This window comes from Chinchilla lanigera, unplaced genomic scaffold, assembly GCF_000276665.1.
Source record: "Chinchilla lanigera isolate Chin_1 unplaced genomic scaffold, ChiLan1.0 scaffold00049, whole genome shotgun sequence".
NCBI classification, from domain to species: domain Eukaryota; kingdom Metazoa; phylum Chordata; class Mammalia; order Rodentia; family Chinchillidae; genus Chinchilla; species Chinchilla lanigera.
This window is the reverse complement of record NW_004955450.1, coordinates 2450721-2462924: the sequence shown is the minus strand read 5'-3', so window position 1 is coordinate 2462924 and position 12204 is coordinate 2450721. Positions and strand designations below refer to the sequence as shown.

Genomic DNA, 12204 nt, shown 5'->3' with positions numbered 1-12204 from the left:
CTTCCTTCCTTCCTTCCTTCCTTCCTTCCTTCCTTTCTTCCTTCCTTTCTTCTTTTCTTCCTTTCTTCCTTTCTTCCTTTCTTCCTTTCTTCCTTTCTTCCTTTCTTCCTTTCTTCCTTTCTTCCTTCCTTCCTTCCTTCCTTCCTTCCTTCCTTCCTTCCTTTGTACCAGGAATCGAATTCATGACCTTGTGCTTGCGAGGCAGGCGCTGTGCCGCTGAGCTGTATGCCTGGCCCATAAGATTTCTTTCATCCTTCATTTCCTTTTTTTTTTTTTGGTACCTGGAATTGAACTCATGACCCCATGCTTGCCAGGCAGGCACTATGCCACTGAGCTATATCCCCAGCCCTGGCCCATGCTTTTCTGTGAGAAATGGTGCCACTCACTTCTCTGGGACACTGGGTCTGTGCCTTTGTTTCCTCACTGGTACTGTGGGAATCCAGCAGAATCTTCTTCCTGGGGCTGCGGAGAATAGGGCAGGGGTTGAGGCCCAGCTGCTGTGAAGGGGCATCTGCGGGTACAGAGGAAAGGCCTGGCACCTGCCATGCATCCTTGCCATCATTGGACCATGCCCTCCCTGTCCCGCCTTCCTGGTGCTCCTTAGGGTCTGAGGGAGAAGATCTCTCTGGTAGGCACTGGAAGTCATGCAGGTAGAGATGAGGGCTGATCCTGAAGACCCTCCTTGGGGAGATAGCAGGACGGCCTCTGAGGCTTGCTTGTGTGGCAGAGAGAGCTGGCAGTCCTAGATCCCCTTCCCGGGAATCCTCTGCCCATTTTCCCCACCTACTCACAGAGTTTGGGATGCTGAGGACAGGGGAGCTGAGCCTCCTACTTGGCTGTGAGCCACAGTCCTTTGTCTCCCCACTCTGCCCCCTACTCAGCTCTTTCAGTTGCCATGATGTTGAGGTGCCAGGCAGCAGGACTGCTCTAGGGACAGAACCAGAGTGAGCCCGTGTGTGCTGGGGGCAGTGTCCCCTCATGCTGCCTTGGAGTGGGCTGGGGGCTATGTGTTTGGGAGGCCCCTTCAGGCCGAGCCTGGACCCTGTACATTTGCTGGGCTTGCAGCTGGCACAGGAAGGAACCCGGGGCAGTGGAGGTGTCCAAGGGCATCGGGCATCTGGTGCCCTGGGCTGCCCTCCTCCATGCCCCATGAGCTGGTCAGTGCCCACCTTGGGTTGAGCATTACCAGCAAGATCTTGTCTGTTCTTTGGCTCCCAGGAGAGGTCACCTGCCTTCTAGAATGCTGGTGGGACCAGTAGGACATGTTCAGGATGCAGAGTGGATGCTGGTGGCATGTGACTGAGGACTGCCCTGGTGGCACTGCAGGGACCCACAGGAATGACAGGAACAGTTCTTGATGCTTCCCAGAGCCCGGCGGTAGCTGGTGCTTATCTTTAGCCAGGAGAGGAACTTGCCTGCTTGTTCCACCTCCAGCACCTGGAGTGGGTGTGGAAGTGCCCTGCAGTGTTCAAGAACTGGGCACCTGTGGAACAGGGCAGTGAGGTCCACTCTCCGCCTGCTGTGTGGTGATCCTGGGAGACAGAGAGTGGTAGGCAGCTGGCTTGTGGCACACGCCTTACTCCGCCCTGCTCACCGGCTGTGTCTGGGCACCCTCCTGACTCAGCTTTCTGGAGTGTGGGATCTTTGCAAGCTGTCTCACCAGGCCCTGCAGCCCCTGATCTGGGGGTGGGTGGTCCTGCCTGCCCTACTGTGGTGCAGGACTGGTACTGTGGGATGAGCTGGTGCCCAGTGCATGTGTCTGGGTGGGAGTGGCATCTGGGGTGCGGGGGGGGGGGTCTGCGGCGTGTGCGTCACTGGGGACTTCCTGAGGGCACACCACTTGCTGTCTCCCTACTTGCTGATGCGCCACCGCCATGGTGCAGGTATTTATGGCTGGCTTTCACGCCCCAGCAGGTGGTGTGAACATGCTGTGCCAGGGTGTGCGTGTCCCGCTTTGATCAGAGGCTGCGAGGAGCCCTCCTGGCATCAGAGGCCCTGGCTGTCTCTACCTCTGGCTGCCAGAGACAGGACCCACCCAGGTCCTTCTGTCCCACCCTCAAACCTCTGTGACTGTCACGGGTGTCAGGATGGGCGGCAGCTGGGAAACCATCCCCTCTCTTGCCTCTGTTTTCCTGTCTGCATGGTGTGGCTGGAAAGATCAAGGGACCCAGCCCAGCCCACGCCCCTCAGCTGCGGAAGTGGCTGGTGAGAGGCTGGGGTGCAGCTGGCCTGGACTCAGCCCTGCTCTGGTGCCTCTTTCCCAGTGGATCACTCACGGGTGCTTCTTGCTCCCCCTGCCGCCGCTCACTCCCCACCAATGCCACATCCATTTCCCAGATGGCAGAACAGCCCCAGGCAGCAGTGGGCCCAGGCAGAGCAAGGAGAGGCGCAGGTCCGCCCTGGGGAACCAGGACCCAGGCATCCTCCTCACTCAATGGCCTCAGAGCTGTGGGGTCTGGGCTTCCAGGCCCTACCTGCAAGGACGGGTAGAAAGAGCAGCCCACTCGGGGCTGATGGTGCAGGCCTGTTCCCAGGCTTTGTGGGGTCCTCTCCTGGGATCCCCTCCTCCTGCAGAGTGAATGCTATGTTCAGGCAGGGAGGCAGGCAGGGAGGGAACTGGCCTGAGTGTGCCACCTGGAATGGTTTGTGTTCCAGAGGGTTCTCCCAGCCATCACAAGCTCCTGTTTACAGATGTACCCTGCAGGGGTGCAGAAAGCTGGGTGTCCTGCCTGGGGGTGGCCAGACCCCCAGAAGGAAGTTTCCTCTTGGTCTTGCTGCCTCTGGCCTGTGCTGGCTCTGCTAGGGTGCAAACCTAGAACTTCGGTGTTGGCTGGACCAGCATCAGTACCTCCTGTCCCTGACATCTGGGACACTTTGCCCATCACTGGGGTGGGGGGTGGCCAGAAGAGGGGGACAATCAGGACAGACATAGAAGGTCTCCTGGCTCCCTCCTATCCCCCTAAGCCACAAGCCCATGGCCTCCTGGCCACAGAGTGGCTGTGTTGTGACCGTGGTCAAGATGCTCTAGCAGCTTACGGGCTCCCGGCATTGTGCAGGGACCTGGCCAGGGGCCCCTGTTTCCTGTCCCAGGGTCTGGCTGCCTCATTGTGCTGTCCCCTGCATGTGACCCAGGTGGTTCTGAACAAGAAACGTCCCCTCTTGGTGGGGAGCTATACCAAGGGCCCAAAGGGAGCACCCAGGCCCATACCTGTCCCTGGAAGATACCCCATCTACCCTCCTACCAGGCCACCTGGTTGACTTTGCAGGAAGCACCCCAACTGCCCCACCCCTGTGGGCAGGGATGGGTGGGTGCTGGGGGCTGCAGACAAGAGCTCCAGGATGCTACCCTGCCATGCCAGCAGCTGTCACGGCGCTGAGCTTGGGTCCAGCTGCTGCAAGGAGAGGCAGGAGGCCCAGACTCAGGGTTCCTCTGTGCTTCCATGCTGTGCAGCCTCTGGTGGCCATGGGACCTCTCTATGCATATGCAGAGCAAACCTCAGGACAGACTGAGGCTGCAGACATAACACAGGGTGCAGAGGGGACCTGGGAGTTGAAGCCTAGGGAACCACTATGAAACCAGCGCCCTGCTGGGTCAGGACTGGGGAGGGGGCCTTTGGGCAAACACAGCCCAAGGAATGGGTCAGGCTTTGGGCCACCTATGGAGGGCTGATCTGTGGTCTCCCGGGGCCAGGTGGGGGACAGGAACGCCTCCTCTAGGCCCAGACTGCCCACCTGTGTGGCCCTGGGTGCTGTGAGCATGCGGTGGGCATGCTGCCAGACTGCAGCTCCACTTTCTTTTGGGGCCTCAGACAGCTGGCCCTGCCCCAGGGACAGTGAGTTCCAAGCTCTTTACCAGGAGGAGCCATGATACCCCACCCAGTCTCCTTGTGCTCTGGTTCCAGATCTGACTTCCGCTTTCTTTGCCCTCGGGTAGGGTCCCTGCAGTGATGGGGTCCAGGGTGGGCCTGGCCCCCTTCTTCACCTCAGTGTCCCTTCCCCTGCCGTCCTGGGCTCAGGCCTTAATGGAGTGTAAGCAGCCTGGTGAGGGAAGCCTCATTGGGCCTGATCGTATTAGCAGGCGCTGTGAGGGGGCTGGTGTTCAGAGTGAAGTAGCAACCATTCCTGAGGGCCCACTTGGCACCAGGCCTACCCTGTCACCCGGGTATGCTCTCAGGACTCTCCCACCACCTCCAAGGTATACAAGAGGGTCCCCAGACAATCTGACCGGACAGTGGCCCAGAGAGGGTAGGCAGCTTGCCTGGGTCCCACAGCCAGCCGGTGGCCTTCTGAGGGGATGCACCCTGGCATCAGACACCAGTGGCTGGTCCTTCCGTGCATCCAGCTCACAGCTCCTGGGCTCCTAGAATGCTGGCGTGGATACGCCCCATCCTCAGTACTCTCGGCTGCAGCCTCCTCTGCGGGCACCGCCGACTCCACGTGGGTCAGTGGTGGGCTGCGGGGCGCAGGGCCAGCGGCGCTTAGCCTCCCGCCACGCCCACCCCCATCTGTGTCCTCGTCATCATCATCGGGCGAGTGTGGGGGAGTGGACGCCGTGCCAAGCTGGCCGCCCCTCCGTCCGTCTCAGCTAACAAGCTGTTCGTGGGTGCGACGTGACACCCGCTTTCTTCTTTCTAAGTTCAATAATTTATAGGCATATTAGCGGCCGGGCGGCTGCCCTGGGTCCCCGCCAGACGGGACGGGCGATGAGGCCTGGTGCCTCCACCGATATTTACTCTCTCCCACCATCAATTATTAAGGCCTCTCCTTTGCTTGCACATAATTACATGGCTTCCAACTCTCTGCTCTCCAGCCTCTGCAGAGGGGCCGGCCTGCCCATGGGGCTGTGATGGCAGGGGACCGAGAAGCCACCCTGCCTAAGAGAGGTGACAGCCACCGCAACCTCAGCCTATCCCAGCCGTGCTGGACCCCTTGGCCTGCATTGCCTCCCTAGGGCTAGACATTTTCCCCAGCTCAGGGTCAGACCTCTGCCCCCTCCTGTCTGTGTGATGCCACCCCTACCTCTGGGCCCTGACTGGCTCCTTTTTTGTTTTTTGAGGCTCATTATTTAGCCCAGGCTGGCCTGGAACTTAAGGCAATCCTCCTCCTTCAGCCTCCTGACTGCTGGGATTACAGGCATGTGCCACCATGCCCAGCTTGACTGGCTCCTTTTTGCCCTCTGGTTTCAGCACGGCCATCACTACCTCCTGGATCCCCATCCTGATCTGTAGGGTACAAGCACCCACTTCTCTCACCTCTGCCTGAGTCATGCTGGGTCTTGCTAGGTCATGGCCTTTTAGAGTACCAAGAAGGCTATAGTAAATGCTTGTTGAATGAATGAATGAAGAAATGGTTAGATGGATAAATGATGTCCTACCTGCCTGAGCACCAGCCTCCCCTCCCATCCAGAGTCTGCCCAGTTGCTCCTCCTCCTCTCAATCCCCAGACTCCCCGTGGTCAGGGCTGAGATGACCCTGGGCAGCAAGGCCTGGGCCTTCCTTCCTGTGCTCACCCTAAGGGCAGGACAGGGTCCAGGTTGGGTGCATCTTAACCATCCCAGCTCTGCTGTGTGGACCCAGCAAGCTGCTTGCCTAGCCTGTTCCTGGGTTCTCATTGGCTGAGTGGGGACGATAACAGTCCCTCCTTTGTGGGTGAGGTTGAGGTTGATGTGGGAATTTGTCGAAGCACCTGCGCAGGGCCCCCCCATCACAGCTGCCCAGCGACGTCCCTCGGCCTCGGCCTATCTATGACCCAGGCCAGGTGAAGCTAAATCAAACTAAGTTGTGCTGGATTGAATTGTCCCACTCACACCTGCTGTTGTCTTTACCTCCTTGGTGCTGGGCCCCTGCTTTGTAGCTGGCGTGCAGTGTGGCTCACTGGGGGCCCCGTCTGCCAGTGTTTCAGGTCAGAGAAAGGAAACAAGGCTGTCCTGTGGGACAGAGGATGAGACAGAGGCCGGGCACTCCCTGAAATTAACTGCACAGTAGGGAACCAAGCCCCAGCCTCCCGCTAGATTCAAGAGCCAGGCACATCTCCCTAGAATGCTGACCTCAGTTTCTTCCTCTGTCAGAAGAAGTAACAAAAATGGAATGGATTCTGGCGTTTTCCAGAAGATCGAATGAGCCGCTGTCTGGGCAACACCCAGAATTGGGGTTTGCTATTCCCCTCAATGCTTGCATCCTTTCCTTGTGTACATAGACCCCAAAGTCAGTTTGTAGGGCTTGGTGCTTCTAAAGTTTATCCCGGTGGTACCCCTCTGTGTATCTGTTTTGCTCCCCATTGTGTCTGTGGGGTCCCCCATGGTAGTGTATGTGACTCACACATCCCCATTGCTACCTGCATTCTGCTGCACGATCAATACCACATTCCGGGGCTGGGGATTTAGCTCAGTGGCAAAGCGCCTGCCTGGCAAGCACAAGGTCGTGAGTTCAGTTCCCGGTACCAGAGAAAAACCAAAAAAAAAAAAAAAAAAAAAAAAAAAAAACCACATTCCATCCATTCCTCTCCCCAGGGATGCTCACAGGGATCTTCTGGGTTCTCAGTGTTGTAGACAGTCTCTGTGGTGACCTTCCTGGACCTCCTCCTTGTTTCCTGGGAATACACCTCAGGACAGGAGTTATAGGGACACAGACTACCTCTCCAATGCTTCACAGACATCAGGGAGTGCTGTGCCCTCCCTCACTCCACCAGCAGCAGGTACTTCTTCCTTGTGATGTCATGCCCTCACTGTTGGGAGGCAGGAGTGTTACATCCCTGAACAGATGGCATTGTATCAGTTATCTGTGGCTGGGTAACAAATGGCCCCCAATCAGTGTGATGTCATCTGGAGGTGTGAGTTCCTGTCCATGTGGGCTTCGCAACTGGGCTGCCCACAACATGGCAGCTGCCCCTTCAGAGTAGACAGCAAGCCGTGTATAGAGGGCACCAGAGACAAGCCACAGCGTTTTATAATCTAATCTTGGTGGTGGAAGTCTCATTGCTCTGGCCACATTTTGTATATCGGTAGTGAGTCTGTTGGTCTATCCCACACTTGAGGGGAGGGAATCATGAAGTGGAAATGCCAGGAGTGGAGACCATGGGAATCATCTTAGGGCTGCCCATCATGGAGCAGCTGAAGTCCAGAGAGGTGAAGAAATTTGTCCAGGGTCACACAGCAATTAAAGACAGAATGGGAACCCAAGACAGCCTGGCTCTGTGGCTGGGCTGCCTTTTACTTCCGCTGGTAACAGGTTCTGGCTTAAGTTAATAAACAAGTCTCCAACCCAGCAGAGCTCAAGACGGGCACTTAATGAACAGATCTGCTAATAGTGCTGCCTGTTGGCACATATTAGCTCCAGCTCCCCCTGACATGTGCCTTGGGGACTGCGCGCCGGCCTCTCAGGAGCAGCCGCTCTGCCAAGTACGGAGCCTTGGGTCCCAGGGAGCCAGGGAGGGTCCCTTTATACAGATTGCTTTTTCTATTTGCATTTTTGTTTCTGCTTCCAATTTAATCTTTTTTCTTAATGGACTGTATGCTTCCCTGTCTGCTTAAGGCCGCTGACTGCATCCCCTGTAACTCCGGGTTAGAGCAGTAGGGTTTTCCTGGAGGACCTTCAGGGCGGGTGGACACACCCTGCTCACACCTGACTGCAGAGAGAGCGCTTACTCCTCGGTAACCTTGGGCTCTGCAGCCAGGCGGCCCTGCTCAGTGGGCCGTGGCGAGGCCCAGGACAGGCAGCCCCTGACCTGCCGTGGCTGTGGAGCTTCTGCCTGGAGTCCTCTAAGAGGCTGTTCACGCCCACAGGAGAAGGCTGCCGGCATTGCTTGTAGATAAAAACATGCTACCTGGACCCTTTCCAGTAGAGGTGTGAGCGGCCCGCACGCTGAGGTGAGTGGAATTGAGAGTAAGGATTCAGGAGTGCCCCTGTTCCCATCCCAGTCCCTTCTCTAAAGGATCCACTGGGCCCCGCTGATGAAGGGATTTTAGTTTATGCGTGTGGAACCCTCTGCCATCGGGGCTCGGGGCTCACTGCAGAGGAGCCACAAGATCAATCCACAGCCTCCAGGTGTTCCTGATTCTCAAAGGCTGGAGAACTTGGTCCTGCTCTTCAGCATGGGGTGCTGGAAGGGGCCTTAGGAGAGACTTGATGACAGTGGAAGGGCCGGGGCTGAGTACACCTATCACTGCACCGGATGCCTAGTGACACCCATGTTCATCAGGGGCCTGCTGAGGTCAGGCCGGCTCCCATGCAGGACCCACAGGGAGTGTTATGAAGGCCTCATGCCGCTCTGTGATGGACCCTGCTAGGTTCTCCTCTTATAGATGAGGAATCAAGGAGGTGCCTGAGGAGTGGAGGCCCAGCTAGGAGAGGAAGAGGAGCAGAGTTAGGGAAGAAGGGCCACTGAGGGCCCTGATTTGACCAAGGAGGAGAGAGGATTCAAGGATGGAGAACTTGGTCTTGCTCCTCAGCGTGGGGTGCTAGAAGGGGCCTTAGAAGAGACGTGATGACAGCGGGAGGGCCAGGAGCAGAGCACAGTTGTGATGAGGAAGCCAGTAGTCAGTAGGTGCCAGAGAAGAGAACGCCTGACTAAGCAGGTAGGCTCGCCACCGCCTGCCCTCGCTGTCTCAGCCTGCACCTACCACAGATGTCCCTCCAAGTCAACCATAGTGGGGAGTCCCCTCCTTCTGTTCCTCCCTGTGCCAGCCACCCATGCAGAATGTGGTGAGCAGGCGCATGGGACCCTCTGTGAGCCACCTTCAGGCTCTTGGGAGGGGTCAGGAGGAGGCAGCAAGAGCCTGAGCCTGGCTGCAGCTCTAGGTCTGCCACCAAGAGGGGATTTTGCTGTTAGTGCCCCCAGTTGCCCCGTCCCTGTCCGCCTCTACAGCAGCACCAGTGCAGGGCTCTGACCTATGGATTTCCTGCCACTTCTCCACCCGTCCACACCAGCCCGAGGCTCCGGGACTTCATTACACCAAGCCCAGCATAGACGCTTCAAGAGCCAGGAGTCTGGGGTCTCTGCTGTGGCTCCAAGGGCTGCATAGCCTGGCTTCTGAAACTCAGCTTCTTGGGGATGCCTGATCCTCCAAGAAACCATGGTGCCAGCTGTCTCAGTGGTCCTAGGGAATCCCAGCCCCCGACCCCATGCATAGTTAGGGAAGCTGAGGCTGTAACCCCTCAAGGGCATGCAACAGGTGATCAGCAAAATTGTGGCATAAAGGGAAACATGATGTTCACCTGACGGCCACACCCCCTGCTCCTGGGCCTGTACTGCCAACCCAACCCCCACTGCCTGCCAACTCTGTTTTTCTTGCTAATTAGAGACTGTGGAGTCCACAATGACTCCACTGTCCCAGCCATTTTAGAGCCGGTGTTAATTTCCAGTGCCTTCAGAAATAATCATCATCGTAAAACCCTGCAAGGTGCTGGGACATAGGCTGCAGGACCAGCCCATTCCAGGTGTGTGGCAGGGCTGTGTGTGCCGTCCTCTGTGTCCGAGGGACCTTATCCATCACAGGGTCCACCTCTTGCATGTCAGACTCCCAAGCACAGGAGGGCAGGGCTTGGGGAAGCGGTGCCCTCCTGAGTGCCAGCGCCTTCAGCTGTACAGTGGGCTGGTGATGCCCATCTCGCTATGAGATGAGGAGTGAAGTCCAGCTTACGGCCTGGCTGGCAGAGGGGCTGGATGAGTGCTAGATGGCCCTGCCCCCTCCCCAGAATCTCTTGGCAGCCCCCATCTGGCCCGTACTGGAACTGCCAAATTCTCTTCCAAGAGCCAGAGCCTCTGGGTGCCCACCAGTGGGACACACAGCTTGGCCATTTCCTCTCTACAGACTGGGAAGAAAGGGGAACAACATGGGTCGTCTTATCTGGGGAGGTGCAGAATGGAAAAGCTAAGTCTTGGCTAGATCTCAAGGCAGGGTCAGAAACCAGGAGCGAGGCGTGCCCAGCAGGTGGCCCTGCGCAGTCACGCTTGGAGCTGTTGGGAAAATTCTCTCTGCTGTAGCTCTGGGTGGACCTCCTGCTTGTTGGAGGGGCTGCCCCAGTGTTTCGGGTTTTCCGTGGCCCCAGGGCTCTTGAGAGCCCTGTGTTGGGGACCACCAGCAGACGGGGTGGAGGGACATCTGGCCCTCGCTGGCTGGCCCCAGGGAGGCCCCTCCAAGTGGGTCTGGAGAGCAAGGTCAGGGATTAGGCCCAGGCTGAGCCCCCCAAAGCCTTGCCTGGCCCATGACTTCCACAGCAGGTTACAAGGATGTGGGGTTGAGGGTCATATCCTTTGGGGACACAGGGAAGCAGAAGGCCTCCTGGATGCACAGGGACAACTGTGGACCTGGAGGACCCCACCCTGGGACACCAGCGTCTGCAGCCAGCATCCAGGGCAGACTGGGGCGACGGGCTGCCCCCCTTTCCCCAGAAATTCCTGAGGCAGGCAGCAGGTGAGCCGCGGGCGGGATCTGGGGGGCTGCACCTCGCCTGCGTCAGCCCCGCTCCAGGAATAGCCCCGCCCCCGCCGGGTCTGGGGAGCCGCGATGCGGAGCCTGAGCATCTATTCCTGTCACTGTGGGAGGCAGCGGGAGGCGAGCACTCACAAACAGCCGGGAGGGGGGCTGAGAGATGGGAAACGGGGTCCAAGCAGCAGCTAGGTGAGGGCCCAGCCGCCTGCACTGGGCTCTGGAAGGGAGGGGACTCCTGGGTCCCTCCCACCTGCAAATCCCTCTGCCAAGCCAGCCTCCTCCGGGCTTACTCAGCCTGGAAGGTGACTCAGATCCCCTGCCCATGCCTTGCCAGCTGTGTGACCATGGGCAAGTCGAGTAACCTCTCTGAGCCTGGCTCCCGATCTTGGTCACACAGGAACAGTTGCAGCTCTGCTCAGCACTGCTGGGGGATGGCACCTGGCGGGAAGGGGCCCTAACCGGGCCTGGGATGAGCATGACTATGACACAGAAGGCAGGAGCCTTCTTCAGGCAGGACGTCCAGAGCAGGGGTGAGGCAGTGAGACTGAGAGGGACCCAGGATCAGTTTCCCTGGAACAGGTCTGTGCGACTCTGGGGTGGTTGGGCTTGGGTGGAGCTGGAGAGCCGCCTCTCCTTGTGGCCAGGCGTTCTGCAGGGAATGCTAGCCTGGCTCCAGAAGGGGACTCTGAGAGCAGGGTCCGAGTCTGCTTGGGGAAACTGGTGGCCTTGGATCAGGCTCCTGCCTCAGCTTCCTTCCTTGCCTGCGGGAGCCCCTCCCTGTGGACTCCAGGTGTCATCAGAAGCTCTGTGCTTATGGGACACAAATGTGCTACCAGAGGGGCCGTGTGGAGTCCGTGTCGATGGCTGTGTTCGAAACTGGCTTGGCATGCCGCGCACCTGCCTTCCAGGAGGTGGGGGTGTACAGTGGGTGCGTTCCCAAGGGGGCCAAGACACCCTAAGATCTTGGTGTCATCCGGATCTCTGGGAGAGGTCTCGCTCCCTGGGGCATCTTTAGATGTGGCCTCAGGACCTGATGGATTCTCTGGACCGGACCTTTCCGGAGCCGGGTCAGGCACAGAGCAGCCCAAGCCGAGGCTCCGCGCGCCCTCTGCCGGCTGCTGGGAGCGGCGCTTGGGGCGCAGCCGTTGGCGAGGCCCGCGCCCCCTGCAGGACTGGACCCTGCCGGGCTAGACCTGGCGCGAAGGCGCAAGTGAGGCTAGGGAGGGGTGGAACGCGGAGCCCCGGCTGCTAGGATGGGGTTCCTGGGGGCTTTGCTCGCATTTTCCGATTAGGGGAACAGGACCGCGGCCCTGGGTCTGACCCCTCTCTTGCTGTCCTCCAAACAACCCTGGCCGAGTGGGGGGCGCTGTCCGCTCACGTGCGCAGGTGCGTCCTCGCGGCAGTGTGCAGCGACCCCGCTTACCACGTGCGGACACGCGCACTCGCATGCACACGCGTGTGGCCCGGCTCGCTCCCCTGCAGAGTGCGCGCACTCGGAGAGAACGCGGGCCGGACTCCGGCCGAGCTGGCCGGGGACCCGCGGGGAGCCGGACCTGGAGGGCTCCGCTCCGCGCAGGACGCGGGCGAGGACGGGCGCGCCCCTCTTGCGGGGCAGGGTTGGCGCGCTCTCGCCCCACGCCCTCTCGGCTGAGCGGCCGCGCAACCTCCTCCTCCTCTCCGTCCCTCCTCCACCGCCGGTCCCTCCTCCTCCTGGTCCCTCCCCCCTCCCCCGCTTCTGCGCTCCCTCCCGGCGCCGCGGCAGAGCGCGGAGCCCG

At 59.3% G+C, this 12204-nt stretch overlaps 1 protein-coding gene across 4 annotated transcripts in view; it reads left to right on the top strand.

Moving 5' to 3' along the window:
* Lingo1 (leucine rich repeat and Ig domain containing 1) overlaps window positions 1-12204 on the top strand; it is a 57620-nt gene that overhangs the window by 30463 nt on the left and 14953 nt on the right. The window contains exon 1 of one of the 4 annotated variants that reach the window (XM_013518819.1): window positions 7847-7864. The exons of 2 other annotated variants lie outside the window; for them this stretch is intronic. The gene's annotated coding sequence lies outside the window, so the exon portion shown is untranslated. Of the gene's footprint in view, window positions 1-7846; window positions 7865-10711; window positions 11009-12204 lie in introns of those variants that run through there. One more of the 4 variants, XM_005393496.2, reaches the window with a different exon arrangement.